General features: G+C 40.4%; 1 pseudogene; it reads left to right on the forward strand.

The window, feature by feature from the left end:
* The first annotated feature begins 6,492 nt into the window (after positions 1-6,492).
* Positions 6,493-8,240, forward strand: LOC102274391 (protein FAM151A pseudogene; annotated as a pseudogene).
* The last annotated feature ends 9,044 nt before the right edge of the window (positions 8,241-17,284 follow it).

Consider the following 17,284-nt stretch of genomic DNA (forward strand, 5'->3'; position numbering starts at 1 on the left):
GCCAAACTATTTGTCAAAAATTTCAAAACACCATTTTTTAATGGGGGAAAGGTGCATGCAGGAGAAAAGAAGAGGAATGAAATAGTTTCTCCTAAGTGTAAGGCTAATTAGCTGTAAATTAGAGTTGAACTGTTAGTCTAATTGATGATGTTATCATCCTCATTGCTTTCATTAGTAAGCTTCTAAAAAACCCCAAATCTCCTTCTCTGTTTGTGTTTCTCTATTTACAGACCTCCTGGGAGTCGATAAATCCTATGGAGAAAAAATGAAAAAAGCTATAATAGCTTTGCAACTTTAAATTGAATAATAGTGTTCAAAAATTGTAAGCACATTCTGAATCATTTTATGGCCATGCAGTTTTTATGTTGGCCTTAAATTTCTGTTTACAATTATCTGAGTTGGTACATACTGTTTGAAGGAACATTTAACATTGTGGTAGTTCATGGATTTAAACTGAACAGAGAGAAGTAGTGGGAGAGTTAAGTCCGTTACCTATGGCACTAGTGGACTCCTGGGGAAGCAGAGCTCAAAAGAAACTGCACAAAGCAACCCATTAAATCAGAAAAATGCAGGAGACTATTTGGTGGAGGATGAATTACTTAAATCCTGTCTTTGTACCTAACATGTTAATTAGTGATAAGTGTGGTAGAAAATATAGAGTGAAGAAACTTTCAGTTCAGTTCAATTCAGTCACTCAGTCATGTCTGACTCTTTGCAACCCCATGAATCGCAGCACGCCAGGCCTCCCTGTCCATCACCAACTCCCGGAGTTCACTCAGATTCATATCCATCGAGTCAGTGATGCCATCCAACCATCTCATCCTCTGTTGTCTCCTTCTCCTCCTGCCCCCAATCCCTCCCAGCATCAGGGTCTTTTCCAATGAGTCAACTCTTCGCATGAGGTGGCCAAAGTATTGGAGTTTCAGCTTTAGCATCATTCCTTCCAAAGAAATCCCAGGGCTGATCTCCTTCAGAATGGACTGGTTGGATCTCCCTGCAGTCCAAGGGACTCTCAAGAGTCTTCTCCAACACCACAGTTCAAAAGCATCAATTCTTCGGCACTCAGCCTTCTTCACAGTCCAACTGTCACATCCATACATGACCACTGGAAAAACCATAGCCTTGACTAGACAGACCTTTGTTGGCAAAGTAATGTCTCTGCTTTTCAATATGCACATACATACATATAAAACAATCTGTTTTTCTTTTTTCCAGTGTTACTTACTTGACAAAAACTCCGAGATGAAAATCTATGACATCATTTAAGTTTTCCTTTGTCCTCATTACCACTACATTCAGTTTTACATACTCATTTGTAATGTTATTATTACTAGAATTATGATTTCTACATTTCATTTAACATGTACCATAGTTTTCCATGTTTTAATCTGATTTTATTCTTATTTTCTTTTGCCTATGCACTCTTTCTTGACGATCATCATGTAACTTATGTCATTTGCCCAGGTATATGAGCCCACACATTTTTCTCCATAACCATGTAAACATCTAATATAGATATAGATATATACAAATAAATACGTAAAATATATGGAAGATTGTGAGTTTATCATTTGGTTTTACAAAAGTGAGATAATAAAATCATAAACCATATATATTTCTTAGTTATATCCTTTCTTACTTAATTTATCAGGGTAGTCCACCAGAATAGGAGCTGTAGATTCAACTTGATTTTTAAAAATAGCAACATAGTTATCCGTACTCCACATGGATACATTAATTTACTCTTCTTCCGTTGGTGGAAATTAAAGTTGTTTTCAAGTTTTTTGTCATTATAAATAATGCCACAATAGATATTCTCATAGGTTCATCCTTGGATGGTTAGAACTGGAACTATTAGATCAAAGGATATGTATATTTTTTGTTTTTAATATATAAGGCCACATTACTTTAAAAAGCTGTGTATGGACCTTATTTGGATCTCAATTCACACAAACTATGAAAATATGACATTTGTAAGACAATTGGAAATTCAAACACTGACTATGTATTTCATTAAATCGAGGAATTTTTGTTATTTTTTAGATTTGATAATGGTATAGATACAAAATGAAATATTTATGGATGAAATACTTCAGAAAATTGCCAGAGAGAGAGAAGTGAATGAAAGGATGGATGAAATAAGAGTGGTCGTGACTTGATAGTTGTTGAAGCTGGTATAATGGGAGATTATTATACCATGATCTTCTTTTTTATATGTTTGAAATTCTCCACAATAATAATTTTCAAAAAATTAACAAGTCATACTGTATCTAGTGGGAAAACATTTCCGTACATTTCCCTTAAAACTGAGCGTTACTGCTTTCTATTTTTGAAAATCTGATGTGTGAAAAAAAGGTGTTAGTTGCGGTAATTTGCATTTCCTTTATTGTTAGTGAGGTTTATCATCTTGAGAGAGTGTAAATCTTCCTCACTGGCAGTTAGCATCTAGGCCATGGTGTTCCCAAAGGAACTTACATAATACTTTCTAGAATCTAAATAAGCTGTACACAAGGCCACTCTGACATATCTGGAACGAGAGAGACAAGACCACTTTGCAACCATAGAAACAATAAAACATCCCCCCACTCTGCCTAGCCTGAGTGACAGCTGCTCTTTTACCAACGACAACTTTAGCCTTGCTTTAATGCTACTTACTAGATAAAAATTATGAATCTATCCAGCTACTAAATTGCCCCAGTTTCTTGACAACCTTCAGTCCGTAACTGGTCTCCACTTTAACTTTTCTGGAATAATCCAGCACAAGTGCAAGTTCTGTGAGAAGCCCCTTGCAATCCTCTTGTTGAGGCCTATAGTTCCACTGGAGAACTTTCTCCCTTGTGGCAGCAAGGAAAAGAAACCTTTTCTTTTTTTTTTACCTACAGATATGATGGTAAACAATCCACCTGTAATGTGGGAGACCTGGGTTCGATCCCTGGGTTGGGAAGATTCCCTGGCGGAGGGCATGGTGGCAGCCCACTCCAGTATTCTTGCCTGGAGAATCCCCATGGACAGAGGAACCTGGCGGGCTATAGTCCATGGAGTCTCAAAGAGTTGGACTTGACTGAGCAACTAACCACAGTGCAGCACATGTTCCTGAAGGTCTTTGGTCAGATTGTTTTAAAGAAACAATCTTTGCAAAGTTTATCGTCCATTTGAATTTCCTCTTCTCTGGGACATTTTCCCAGTTTAGTGGGTAGTTCTGAAATTTTCCCTTTTGTTTTAGAGTCAGTCCCATTGATAACTCTAGGACCTGTATGTACTACTTCTTAGTCAGAAGGGGCAAAAGACAAGGATTCTTACTCAGGTTGGATCATTCCAGGCTTGATGGCATTAGCAAGAATTTTCAGGATCTTATTAACTCATCAGTAAGGCTGCTGAGAGATGAGGTTGAAAGTAGGAGCTCAGCTAAGTTGGACTTCTCTATTTGCTGCAGACAATTCTGGTTATTTTCTTGGCCACCAATCTTATTTGGCCAGTGTTGATGGAGTGTGTGTGTAAGTGTGTATGTGTGTTTGTGTGTGTATACCATTTATTACTTGTTGAATTAGGTACTAAAAGAGAAAATTTATGATCGTAACTGAGAAGTCTAATGTTTCTATTAGATTTTGTTTTATATTTTTACAAGGTCTAATGTGAGATAAATAAAAATTAAATGCTACTTTGTTCTTTGTTAATTGTTCTTGTATTGACATGAAATATTACTGTTTGTCCCTTTTAGTGCTTTTCATCTTGAATTCTACCATTTGTTACATTAATGTTGTAACATACATAACACAGTCTTTGTTTGGTATGCTGGGAAAATATTTTGATATTCAAAGCCCTGTGTTTTTATCCAGTATGTAACTGTTTTTCCATTTAGATGACTAAACCCTTAGTCATCCTTTGCCGTAAGGGAGATTGTCACAATAGAATCAGAGTAAAAGAGAGGGAAATTCTTGGCTAGTGAAGTTCCTGGCTGAGGCTCGGGTATAGCTATAGGACGTTCAGAGCCAGGCTCTTCCCCTTCAGTTAGCGGAGAGAAGAGACATGTCCTGTTCTGTCTGCCTATTAGTTCTGTTCCCTTACGTGTTTATGTCTGTCTTTTGTGAGATGTAGTGTTTATCAGTTTTGATGTTAGAATGTTTCTCAAATGTTTTGTAATTCTTGGGTTAGGTGTTCATTTTGATTTTTCAAGTTCCCTGTTAGTCCACATGTGAGTGCTAGATCTGCCAGGAATTTCAGGAGAGTTTGAATTTGCTGCTGGACGTATCAGTGAGGCAGATATGATAAACTCTACACTATGGAAACCAGCCTGGATGGTCTATATTAGTGTCCAGTCTTCTGGGACCAGGGACGACCACATTACTGCCATAGGCACTGCAGTGCCCTGCCTCTGTGGCTCAGTTACTTAAACTCACTCCCCTTACTGGAAGCCAAGGTCTCTACTGCTAGTTGCTTTGCAAAATCTGGGGAAGATTATTTTAGTAGTTGCCTCAGCAAAGTCTCATTCCTATTTCCCTGCATTCTCCGTCTCTGAGGTTGGAGAAACTTCAAGTTGCTGTCCACATTTGCTTCAATTTTTTCCTCTGAATATTTTCGGTTATAACGTTCTCTTCCCAGTAGTCATGTATGGATGTGAGAATTGGACTATAAAAAAAGCTGAGCACCAAAGAATTGATGCTTTTGATCTGTGGTGTTGGAGAAGACTCTTGAGAGTCTCTTGGACTGCAAGGAGATCCAACCAGTCCATCCTAAAGAAGATCAGTCCTGCATACTCATTGGAAGGACTGATGCTAAAGCTGAAACTCCAGTACTTTGGCCACCTGATGCAAAGAGTCAACTCATTAGAAAAGACCTGTTGCTGGGAGAGATTGAAAGGCAAAAGGAGAAGAGGATAACAGAGGATAAGATGTTTGGATGGCATCAATGACTCGATGGACATGAGTTTGTGCACACTCCGGGAGTTGATGATGGACAGGGAATCCTGGTGTGTAGTCCATGGGGTCACAAAGAGTCAGATACGACTGAGTGACTGAACTGAACTGAATGTTCTCTTTCAACCTGATACCATTTGCTTTCTATTTTCCAAAAGATTTCCTTATCATTCCAGCAGATTAATGTCATTATCAACATCGTATCAGCCCTCAACATTTCTGGATAATGCTCCACTTTTAAAAGCAGTTGGATTTTCTGCTCCATATTTATTCTATACTGCTTAAACTTTTGACTATTCTAAGTCAGAAGGCCTTGCCATTTACTGCATTACCCCATATACTCTACAGAAATGGTGCTTACTCAGTAAATCTGACTTCTGTGGTGGTTTTAAAATGTGGGTACAAATTCTTTAATCTTCCTTCTTCAAAATGTAGAGTCTTATTCCCCTACCCTTAAGTGTAGGTTGTACTACCTGACTTGCTGCTGATGAATAGAATGTGCCAGAAGTGGTGGTATTTGACTTCCAAGACTGGGTCACAGTGTAGCTTCAACTGCTCTGTCCTGGGTTGTTTGCTCTGTGGAACCCAGCTGTGAAGGGGCCCTGCTGGGAGGGGGTCCTCCCATCCTGGAAGGGGGTCCTTCCATCCTGGAGGGGGGTCCTCCCAGCCTGCAAGGGGGTCGTCCTGTCCTGGAAGGGGTTCCTCCTGGCCTGGAAGGGGGATCCTCCCATCCTGGAGGGGGGGTCCTCCCAGCCTGCAAGGGGGTCCTCCCAGCCTGGAGGGGGGTCCTCCCAGCCTGGAAGGAGGTCCTCCTGTCCTGTACACTCTGCAGAGGACCACAGCCTGCCTGGTGTCCTGACTGTAGTCTTGTGGGAGGCTGAGCCAGAACCATAGCTCAGTAGCTCCTGGACCTTCCTTTTTGAAATCATATTCCATTGCATGTATATAAAGACTTCTCTGGTGGCCCAGACGGTAAAGCGTCTGTCTGCAATGCGGGAGACCTGGGTTTGATCCCTGGGTTGGAAAGATCGGCTGGAGAAGGAAAAGGCAATCCACTCCAGTACTATATTGCCTGGAAAGTCCCATGGACAGAGGAGCCTGGTAAGCTACAGTCCATGGGGTCGCAAAGAGTCAAACACGACTGAGCGACTTCACTTACTATATACTACATTGTGCTTATCTGTTCACTCACTGATGGACACCTGAGTTTGTGCTGCTATGAACATGGGTGTAAAAATATCTTTTGGGGACCCTGCTTTCAGTTCTTCTGGATATATACCCACAAGTGGAATTGCTGTGTCATGTAGTACACTATTTTTAATTTTTTGAGGAACTGCCACTTGAACCACCTGGGAAGCCTATGTTGATGCAGAAGATAAGATAAATGGTTTTCAGGTCAAACCTCATTACACATTTTTGCCCTTCTACTTAAAAGATTTTACACTTTGGTTAGTCTCTCTTATCTTCCATATTGCTATCTATGAAATGGGGTTAAAATGTATTTTAGTTGCTCCGGATCCCAGCTCTCAGAGCTTCAGGAGACTCTGCCCTTTGAGGGTATTCCCCTCATAGGGTCACCATGGCCAACAGGAAAGGGTGCTGGAAGTGGGCCATTGTTGGCGGCATCAGTACAGTTCTAGTGTTTGCCATTGCAATGATCATGGGCTTCTCACTGCAGAAGCGCACCGTCCTGCCAGGCCATGCACAGGATGGGACCTGCTGCTCTGACGCAGACATGCTGGGCTGCCTGCTAAGTTTGGGTCAGATTATCCAAAGGACGGCCTGCTGGTCACCTGGTACCATGCTGCCAACAGCAAAGAGCAGATGAAGGCTGCCCTCAGCAACAGCATCACGGTCCTGGAATCAGACGTCACAATAGAAGGGCTTGACACAGTCAACGAGACAGGGGTCCCCATCACGGTGCACCCCCCAGCCATCTACAGTGACAACACCTGAGAGCAGTGGCTGGAGGCTGTGCTGACCTCTTCCGAGAAGGGCATCAAACTGGACTTCAAGAGCATCAAGGCTGTGGGCCCCACCCTGGACCTCCTGAGGCAGCTGACAGAGGAGGGGAAAGTTCAAAGTCCTGTGTGGATCAATGCCAACATCCTGAGGGGTCCCAACATGGTCAAACCAATAGAGATCAATGCCCCCACAGTTCCTGGCCTTGGTCCAGGAGAAGTATCTTGAGATAACCCTGTCTCCAGGCTGGACTACCGTCTACCTGCCCTTGTTCCCAAATGGGACATACACCCAGACCATGGTGGAGAAGATGCAGGAGCTGGTGGGAGCAGTGCCACAGAAGGTGACCTTCTCCATGTGGGTTGTCATGGCCAGGGCCGCCCAGCCCCACTTCAGCCGGCTGCTGGGCCAATCTGACAGGTACAGCCTGACAATGAGGCAGTCCACCTCGGACCCCGTGACAGTGGATGACTTCCTCTATATCCAGGACCATACCACCACCCACCAAGTCTGCTATGACTTCTTTGAGCCTCTCCTGTCTCAATTCAAGTAGCTTGCCGTACCTCATGGAAGCAAAGGTACTACACCAGGGGCAGCCTGACCCCTGTTCTCCAAACCCTGGAGGCCAGGGTCTGAGCGTGGAGTAACTGGTTCCTGACATCCAGGGCAAGGGAAGCAGAGCCACAGTGCGTCTCCCAGACTGAGAAGGCATGATCCTGCTGGACGTGGGCCTTCAGGAGCCTGCAGCTGGGGATCCCGTGCCCATCATCCACGCCCCAGATGGCCATGCCCTGATGCCTGAGTCCTGCCTGCAGCAGCTGGCCATGCACCCTGGATGCTGGGGCCTGCATTTGCACATAACAGAGCCCACCACTCTGCAGCCATCCCTGGCCACACTGGCCACCCTGTGCGCCCTTGGCCACCTGTCTAGGGGTTGGGGCCACAGTCTCCCACGGGAGTTTCATGCTCCCTGGCTCTGTGACTGGCAGGGAGTTGCTTATAGCTGTGGCTGAGGTGTTCCCTCACGTGACAGTGGCACCAGGCTGGCCCGAGGAAGTGCTGGGCAGTGGCTATAGGGAACAGCTGCTCACAGATATGCTGGAGTTGTGCCAGGGCCTCTGGCAACCCATGTCCTTCCAGCTGCAGGTTGGGCCTCTGGGCCAGAGTCCCGCTGGAGTCGTGATCCAGCTGCTGGCAGCCTCCCCCCAGGCCATGGTCACAATGGAACACAGCCCTGGCCAGGGCCACTATGTGTCTATGTGGGCAGTGCTGCTGGCAGCCAGGGCCATGGAGAAGACCCTAGTCTACTACAGGCTACCCCGGAGCTACTGCCAAGACTTGCAGGCAGATATTGGCAGACACTGAGCACCCAGGGGCGCTCTCCTGGTGGACCCCAGCTTCCCACGGGGGAAGCAGAAAGGAATAAATGCCTCTGCTTCCTAAAAAAAAAAAAAAAAAAAGTGTTTTAGTCCTTTTGTTGTAAGGACTAAAGGGGAATTTGTAGGTAAATGTGAAGGAATCAAAATTGTGATCCTTAACTGACAGTTCCCTCCACTGAACAGGATCCTCTAAAATGAACCTTTGAAGGAGAGCGCTCTGGTCCTTTCCCCCAGGATAGTAAAATCAACTCCTTTTTTTTTTTTTTTTTTTTTTTTTTTTTGTGCAGTGTGGCATGTGGAATCTTAGTTCCCTGACCCGGGATCAAACTCATATTTCATGCAGTATAAGTGTGGAGTCTTAACCACTCAACTGCCAAGGAAGTCCTTAAAATTGGCTTCTTTTAATTAACAGGTTCTCTATCACTTCATTTCTCTTACAATTTATCCTTTGAAAACCCATGACCCATGGAAAATAGTATTCCCATGACTCATAGAGATTCTCCAAGTCTGAAATTTGCTGATTCCATACTTTTGACACAACTGGGCATGCTCCTCTATCTTATATTCTTCCTGCACGTTGGCTGTTGTATCTAGAGGCTTGATCAGATTAGTTTTAATGCCCTTGGCAAACTGTAGATGTTGTGTGCTTTCATCAGAGGCTCGTAATGTCTGACTGTCCCTTTTTTTCTGTGTGAGTGTTGCTTGCAGCTGTTGGTGCTCATTGCCAAGGATATTAATTTATGATTGCAAAATAGTGCTATTCTAATTCTATTATTTCTTTTTAATTTATTTGTTAAATGTTTTTGTAAAGAGATATTTACCTTTATATGGTTACTTAGTGATTCATTTCTTTTCAAAAGGTTGGACAAATGTTTGATTTTTTCCTTTGTTTACCAGTTCTCAAAACAAAAAATTTTCTATCCTTTACTTCAAAATGTGGTTAGTTTTTTAAAAAATATTATTGTGACTTTATGTCCTTAAACATATTTGATATGTTTCACTGTATTCTAATTACTATTCTTATTGAAGCACAAATTAAGCTCCAGATAATATTCCTTAGGAAGTGCTCATGCAAATAATATTCCCTGACTTCTTGCTTATTACTAATAAAGTTGATTTGTGTCCTTTACACTTGAAATTTAGTTTTGCTGGATATAAAAATCCTTCACTTGAATTTTCTATTTTGTTTATGTTAAATGTTTCCCCCTTTTTATCTGTACAGATATGTGGCATAAAGCGTGGCTTTCAAAAAGACTGATGATTTTTAACTTATTTTCCTTCAAGAAACATCAGCTTTTTGTGTAGATGCCCAGAGACTTTTTCCAGTAATTTATTATAGTATGTGCCTTGATATTGGTTGTTCTGGGTTCAGATTTTCAGGTTCAGTTCAGTTCAGTTCAGTCACTCAGTCGTGTCCGACTCTTTGCAACCCCATGAACCGCAGCATGCCAGGCCTCCCTGTCCATCACCAACTCCCAGAGTCCACCCAAACCCATGTCCATTGAGTCGGTGATGACATTCAACCATCTCATCCTCTGTCATCCCCTTCTCCTCCTGCCCTTAATCTTTCCCAGCATCAGGGTCTTTCCAAATGAGTCAGCTCTTTGCATAAGGTGGCCAAAGTATTGGAGTTTCAGCTTCAACATCAGTCCTACCAATGAACACCCAGGACTGATCTCCTTTAGGATGGACTCCTTGGATCGCCTTGCAGTCCAAGGGACTCTCAAGAGTCTTCTCCAACACTACAGTTCAAAAGCATCAATTCTAGGGCACTCAGCTTTCTTTTCGTAGTCCAACTGTCACATCCATACATGACCACTGGAAAAACCATAGCCTTGACTAGACGGACCTTTGTTGACAAAGTGATGCCTCTGCTTTTTAATATGCTCTCTAGGTTGGTCATAACTTTCCTTCCAAGGAGTAAGCATCTTTTAATTTCATGGCTGCAATCACCATCTGCAGTGATTTTGAGTCCAGAAAAATAAAGTCAGCCACTGTTTCCACTATTTCCCCATCTATTTCCCATGAAGTGATGAGACCAGATGCCATGATCTTAGTTTTCTGAATGTTAAGCTTTAAGCTAACTTTTTCACTTTCTGCTTTCACTTTCATCAAGAGGCTCTTTAGTTCCTCTTCACTATCTGTCATAAGGGTGGTGTCATCTGCATATCTGAGGTTATTGATATTTCTCCTGGCAATCTTGATTCCAGCTTGTGCTTCTTCCAGCCCAGCGTTTCTCATGATGTACTCTGCATATAAGTTAAATAAGCAGGGTGACAAGATACAGCCTTGACGTACTCCTTTTCCTATTTGGAACCAGTCTGTTGTTCCATGTCCACTTCTAACTGTTGTTTCCTGACCTACATACAGGTTTCTCAAGAGGCAGGTCAGGTGGTCTGGTATTCCCATCTCTTTCAGAATTTTCCAGTTTATTGTGATCCACACAGTTATATGATGTGTTCTTTCAGTATGTCCCTTGAAATGGTTTTTTATTTCAGGAAGCCTTTCTTGAATTAGTTTTGGATATTTGTTGTGTTGTTTTACTTTGGTTTTCTTCAGGTTCTCTTATTATCTTCTTAGGATTCCAGTCCGCTTACCAGTCTATCTTGTTTCTCAGCCACCCAGAGCTCAAGCCTGTGTGCTCATCCTTCTAACTGTGTCCATATCAGGTTTGACCCATGGAGAAGTACTTTGTTTCCTGAAGTGCAGGTGCTTTGGTCAGCATTGAGGGTATGGATGAGTTAGTTTGGTGCAATTGCTTTTTCCAGGTAAGCTGTTCTGCTACTACTTTCCTTATTGGATAGTTTTATTTCATCCTGGGTGAAATTGTGCCCTCCCCTTATTCTTTATACATGGGAAATTCTCTTTCTATCCTATATTATAGCCTCATTGGTCTGTGAGGACCCTCAATTTTAGCAATCATAGGCAGATGCTAGCTTCAGTATTAGAGGATCATTTTACTGACACTGCATAAGTAGAGACAGGTAACTAAAACCCCCATTTCCATAGTGAGAATCATATCTTTCATCTTCAGCCATCAGAACTTCTTGAATATCATATGTTTTTAATTTCTGCACATTGCTACTTCACCAGTATTAGCATAAATGAATTTACCTCCTTAAGACAAGTTTGTTTATGTCATGACAATCACTGCCAGGTAACAAGGGAGCAAAAGGTTTGAAAAGAAAGTGGCAAGTCACAAGGAAAATTATTTGTAAAAATATTTTACATTTTACTAATTTAAAATTTTTCCTAAAAACGACTTATTTTTTGCACTGGGTCTTATTTGCAGCACACAGGATCTTTAATCTTTTTGTGACATGTGGGATTTTTTGCTTTATTGCAGCATGTGGGATCTTTATTTTTTTAATATTTATTTATTTTTAGTTGATTGATGATTGCTTTACAATATTGGTTTGAGTTCTGTCATACATTGACATGAATTAACCATATATATACACATGTCCCCTCCCTCTTGAATCTCCCTCCCACCTCCCCCAATTCCTACCCCTCTGAGTTATTAGAGAGCCCAGTTTGAGTCCCCTGAGTCATTCAGCAATTCCCATTGGCTATGTATTTACATATGTTAGTGTATATGCATCCATGCTACTTTCTCCATTTATTTCGCCCTCTCCCTCTTCTCCCCTACCCTTGTTTGTAAGTCTGTTCTCTATATCTGTGTCTCCAATGCTGCTCTGCAAACAGATTCGTCAGTATCATCCTTCTAGATTCCATATATATGTGTTAATATACAATATTTGTTTTTCTCTTTCCGACTTACTTCACTCTGTATAATAGGCTCTATGTTCATCCACCTCGTTAGAACTGACTCAGATGTATTCCTTTTTATGGCTGAGTAGTATTTCATTGTATATGTATGCTACAACTTCTTTATCCATTCATCTGTCAGTGGACATCTAGGTTGCTTCCATGTCCTAGCTATTGTAAATAGTGCTGCAGTAAACACTGGGGTACATGCACCTTTTTCAGTTTTGGTTTCTTCAGGGTATATGCCCAGAAGTGGTATTGCTGGGTCATATGGTGGTTTTATTCCTAGGTTTTTAAGGACTCTCCATACTGTCTTCCATAGTGGCTGTATCAATGTACATTCCCATGTGCGATCTTTAGTTGTGGCATGCAAACTCTTAGTTGTGGAGTCTGGAATCCAGTTCCCTGACCAGGGACCAAACCTGGGGCCTCTGCATTGCAGATGTGGACTCTTAACCAGGGAAGTTCCCCAACTTTTTCATTATAAACACAAATTTTAAATACAGAAAGTAGGTGAAAGAAAGAAGAGTAACCTGTGGTGTCGTCACCTAGAGACTAGCTGTAGTAATGTGCATTTCTTGTTCTTTTTTAATATATAAAATGTGTTAGTCGCTTAGTCATGTCCAACTCTTTGCAGACCCATGGCTTCTTTGTCCATGGAATTCTCCAAGCAAGAATACTGGAGTGGGTAGCCACTCCATTCTCCAGGGGATCTTCCCAACCCAGGAATCAAACCGGGTCTCCTGTGTTGCAGGCAGATTTTGTACCATCTGAGCACGAGGGGACTTAAATATATTTGTCATGAATTACCAAAATAATTTTGCTTTGCTTTTAATAACGCTCCCCCAAAAAACAAAGCAGAACTTGAAAATGGAAAAATGGAGAAGAGTATTCATATTACAACAGAAATTCCCTCAGACTTATTTTTAAATGTGATTCTATTGTTTTTGGAAATACCATACCCTTAAACAATTTCAAATTACACAAAAGAATAAGAGAAAGTAAAAAAGTTGACATTCTCCTATTTAGAATGAACTACTGTTGGGTTACAGCTAACCAATTGTTTTCCGCTTCCCAGGTGGCACAGTGGTAAAGAATCTGCCTGCAGTGCAGAAGATGCAAGAGATGTGAGTTTGATCCCTGAGTCAGGAAGACCCCCCTAGAGTACGAAATGACAACCCACTCCAGTATTCTTGCCTGAAAAATTCACACAGGGTTGCAAAGAGTCAGACACAACTGAGCACACACATACATACAACCTATTGTTTAGAGATGAACTCATGGCTATGGGTTTTATGTTGAAAAGAAGAAAGAACTCAAATTAATAACTTAATCTTCTATTTTAAATAACTAGAATAAGAGTACACTAAACCCAAAGCAAGCAGAAGGAAATATTAATGGACAGAGTAGGAGTAAATGAAATAGTAGAAAAACAGTAGAGTAAATCAAGGAACACCAAAAATTTTCAGCAAAATTGGCCAACTATTAGCTAGACTGACCAAATGTAAAACAGGGAAGATTCAAGTTACTAAAATCAGGAATAAGAGTAGGGACATTACCACCAACATTATAAATGAAAAGAATTATAAGGGAATGCTATGAACAGCTATATGCCAAAAAGTTAGATTATGTAGATAAAATGGACAAATTCCTAGAAATACACAAATTACCAAAATTAACTTGAAGAAATAAAAAACCTGACTAGATCTGTGACAACAAAAGATACTGAATTAGTTATCAAAACCTTTTCACAAAGAGATACCTAGGACCATATAGCTTCACTAGTGATTTCTACCAAACATTTGAAGAAGAGTTAAAATCAATTCTTCACAAATTACTCCAAAAAAAATGGAAACAAAGTGATATCTCCCAGCTCTTTCCAAGAGACTAGTATTACCCTGTTGCCAAAGTCAGAGACAAACGGCATAAGAAAACTATAGACCAATATCTATTATGACTCTAGATACAAAAATGCTCAGCAAAATACTAGCAAACTAAATACAGTAGCATGTAGAAAGATTGTACACCAAGACTAAATAGGATTTACCTGAGGAATGCAAGGTTTGTTCCACATATGAAAATCAATCAATGTGTATTCAGCTCAGTTCAGTTCAGTCGCTCAGTCGTGTCCGACTCTTTGCGACCCCATGAATCTCAGCACACCAGGCCTCCCTGTCCATCACCAACTCCCAGAGTTCACTCAAACTCAGGTCCATCGAGTTGGTGATGCCATCCAGCCATCTCATCCTCTGTCGTCCCCTTCTCCTCCTGCCCCCAAGCCCTCCCAGCATGAGTCTTTTCCAATGAGTCAACTCTTCGCATGAGGTGGCCAAAGTACTGGAGTTTCAGCTTTAGCATCATTCCTTCCAAAGAACACCCAGGACTGATCTCCTTTAGAATGGACTGGTTGGATCTCCTTGCAATCCAAGGGACTCTCAAGAGTCTTCTCCAACACCACAGTTCAAAGGCATCAATTCTTCAGCGCTCAGCCTTCTTCACAGTCCAACTCTCGCATCCATACATGACCACTGGAAAAACCATAGCCTAGACTAGACGGACCTTTGTTGGCAAAGTAATGTTTCTGGTTTTGAATATGCTATCTAGGTCAGTCATAATTTTTCCTTCCAAGGAGTAAGCGTCTTTTAATTTCATGGCTGCAATACATTGTAATAGAATAAGGGAGAAAATCCACATGATTATATCAATAACTTCAGTTAAAGCTTTTGATAAAATTCAATACCCTTTTAAGACAAAGACAATAAACTAGGAATAGAAGGTAATTTTCCTAGCCCATAAATAATATCATACTGTATGGTGGAAGATGGAGAGCTTTTCCTCTAAGATCAGGAACAGGATAAGGATGTTTGTTCTATTCAACACTGCACTGGAAATTTTAGCCAGAGCAATAAGGCAAGAATGTAATAAAAAAAACATCCAGATTGGAAAGGAAAAAATAAAATTATGTGCATGTGTGCTAAGTTGCTTCCAACTCTTTGTGACCCTGTGGATGAAGTCCACCAGGCTTCACTGCCCATGGATTTCCCTAGGCACGAATACTGGAGTGGGTTGCCATGCTCTTCTGCAGGGGATCTTCTCCACCCAGGGATCAAATCCACATTTCTTAACGCTGCTACACTGGCAAGAGAGGTCTTTACCACTAGCACCACCTGCAAATGATACAATCTTTTATATAGGAAATCCTAAGGCATCAAGTAATTCAGTAAAGGTTGCAGGATACTAAGAAACAAAAATCAGTTCTATTTCTATATGCAAGCAATGAACAATCCAAAAATGAAAACAATTCTATTTACCAGTAGCATCAAAAATAATAAAATACTTGGGAATAAATAAAATAAAAAATAAAAAAGTGTAAGACTTGTACACTGGAAGCTACAAAACATTTTTAAAAGAAATTAACGTACCAAATAAAAGGAAAGACATCCTGTATCCATAGATTTGTAAGACTTCATATTTTTAAGATGGCAGTGCTCGTCAAATTGATCTATACAGATTCAATGCAATCCCTATCAAAATCCTAACTACCTCTCTCTCTTTTTTTTTTGCAAAAATTGACAAGTGGATTTTAAAATTTATATGGAAATGCAAGGAACCCATTATAGCCAAAACAATATTGAAAAAGAAAGAACACAGAAAAAAATATTTCAAATTTATGATATGTGAATTTTATCTCAATTAAAAAAAATACAAAGGTAAATGTTAGCTACTGTTAAGAGTACCATTGTGGTGAGTACTGTCCAGCCATCTAGATTCATTATATAACCCTGTGTTCATGTGACACAAGGATGCATTCCTGCTGCTCTCTGACCTGTTCCTCTCTGCATACAATAAAGAACACAGTGATGATTATCCTTTATGAATTTTTTTTTCATTATGTTATCATCCTTTGGATAAATCACTGAATTCCTAGATTGAGAAGTAGTCATATTTTGTAGAGGACCAAACAAAGAGTCAGACATGGCTGAGCAACTGACACTTTCACTTTACAAAAACCGCCTTGTAGAAAGTTTATTTCAGTGTATGCTTTTAGCACCAGGTCATGCCATATTTGTGCAAGTTTCTTTTAATTATCTACTTCACCTACTACATGTAAAATGTAATTTAATTTACATACAACCCTTCAAGAATATATCAAATATGGATGCATTACTTTTTCTAAATAGTTCAGCATAACACCATTTTGTATATGATTTTTTCCCTATAACCGAGGTTAAGAGACAAACATAAGATTCTCAGAGAAGTAGAATAAATGAATATCAATTTCAACCTTGATGAATAGCATAAATAGGAGATAGTCTAAGTTCTCATTAGAATAGTAATAGGTAAATAAGTTATAGTACATCCTGTGAGGACAGCAAAAGAATGAGGAAGAGTTATATGTATTGAAGTGTAAGGTCTGCAAAACATACAGCTAAATGAGAAGAGCAAATAGCAAATCAGCGTATATGATGTGTTCTAATATAGACCAAATAATACTAAAGCTAAGTATATAGGAAAAGTTCTTGAAAAATATACATCAAACAATACATTAGGAGAATGAAGTAGAATGGAGGATGAAAGGTAAGTATAATATCTTACTCTCGTGTGAATTTTATGCAGTAAGCATGTCTTCATGTGTTACTTTAGGTAACAGAAGTAATATTTGCTCTTTGTAGAATATTTAGATATGCTGATAGATATAAAAATGAAGTGAAAGTCGCTCAGTCGTGTCCAACTCTTTGTGACCCCATGGACTATACAGTCCATAGAATTTTCCAGGCCAGAATACTGGAGTGAGTAGCCCTTCCCTTCTCCAGGGCATCTTCCCAACCCAGGGTCTCCCGTATTGCAGGTGGATTCTTTACCAGCTGAGTCACAAGGGAAGCCCAAGAATACTGGAGTGGGTAGCCTATCCCTTCTCAAGCAGATCTTCCTGACCCAAGGTCTCCTGCATTGCAGGCAGATTCTTTACCAACTGAGCTATGAGGGAAGCCTGATAGATAGAGAAGATTAATAATAAACTATAGGTCCATAAGTCAGTATCATTAAACATTCTAATATGTTTTAATATAGTCTTTCTATATATGTATTTTATCATATAGTAGATACAATTTTGATGTTTTTTTTACTTAACAGCATACTATTAGTATTTTCCTACTTTAATCTTAATCATGGTCAAAATATTGAAAATCAAAAGCTAAATAAATATTATCTTGGGGGAAAGTTGTATATTTTTAAAATGAGCCAAAGAAGTACAATTTTGGT

This window comes from Bos mutus, chromosome 10, assembly GCF_027580195.1.
Source record: "Bos mutus isolate GX-2022 chromosome 10, NWIPB_WYAK_1.1, whole genome shotgun sequence".
Taxonomy (NCBI): Eukaryota; Metazoa; Chordata; class Mammalia; order Artiodactyla; family Bovidae; genus Bos; species Bos mutus.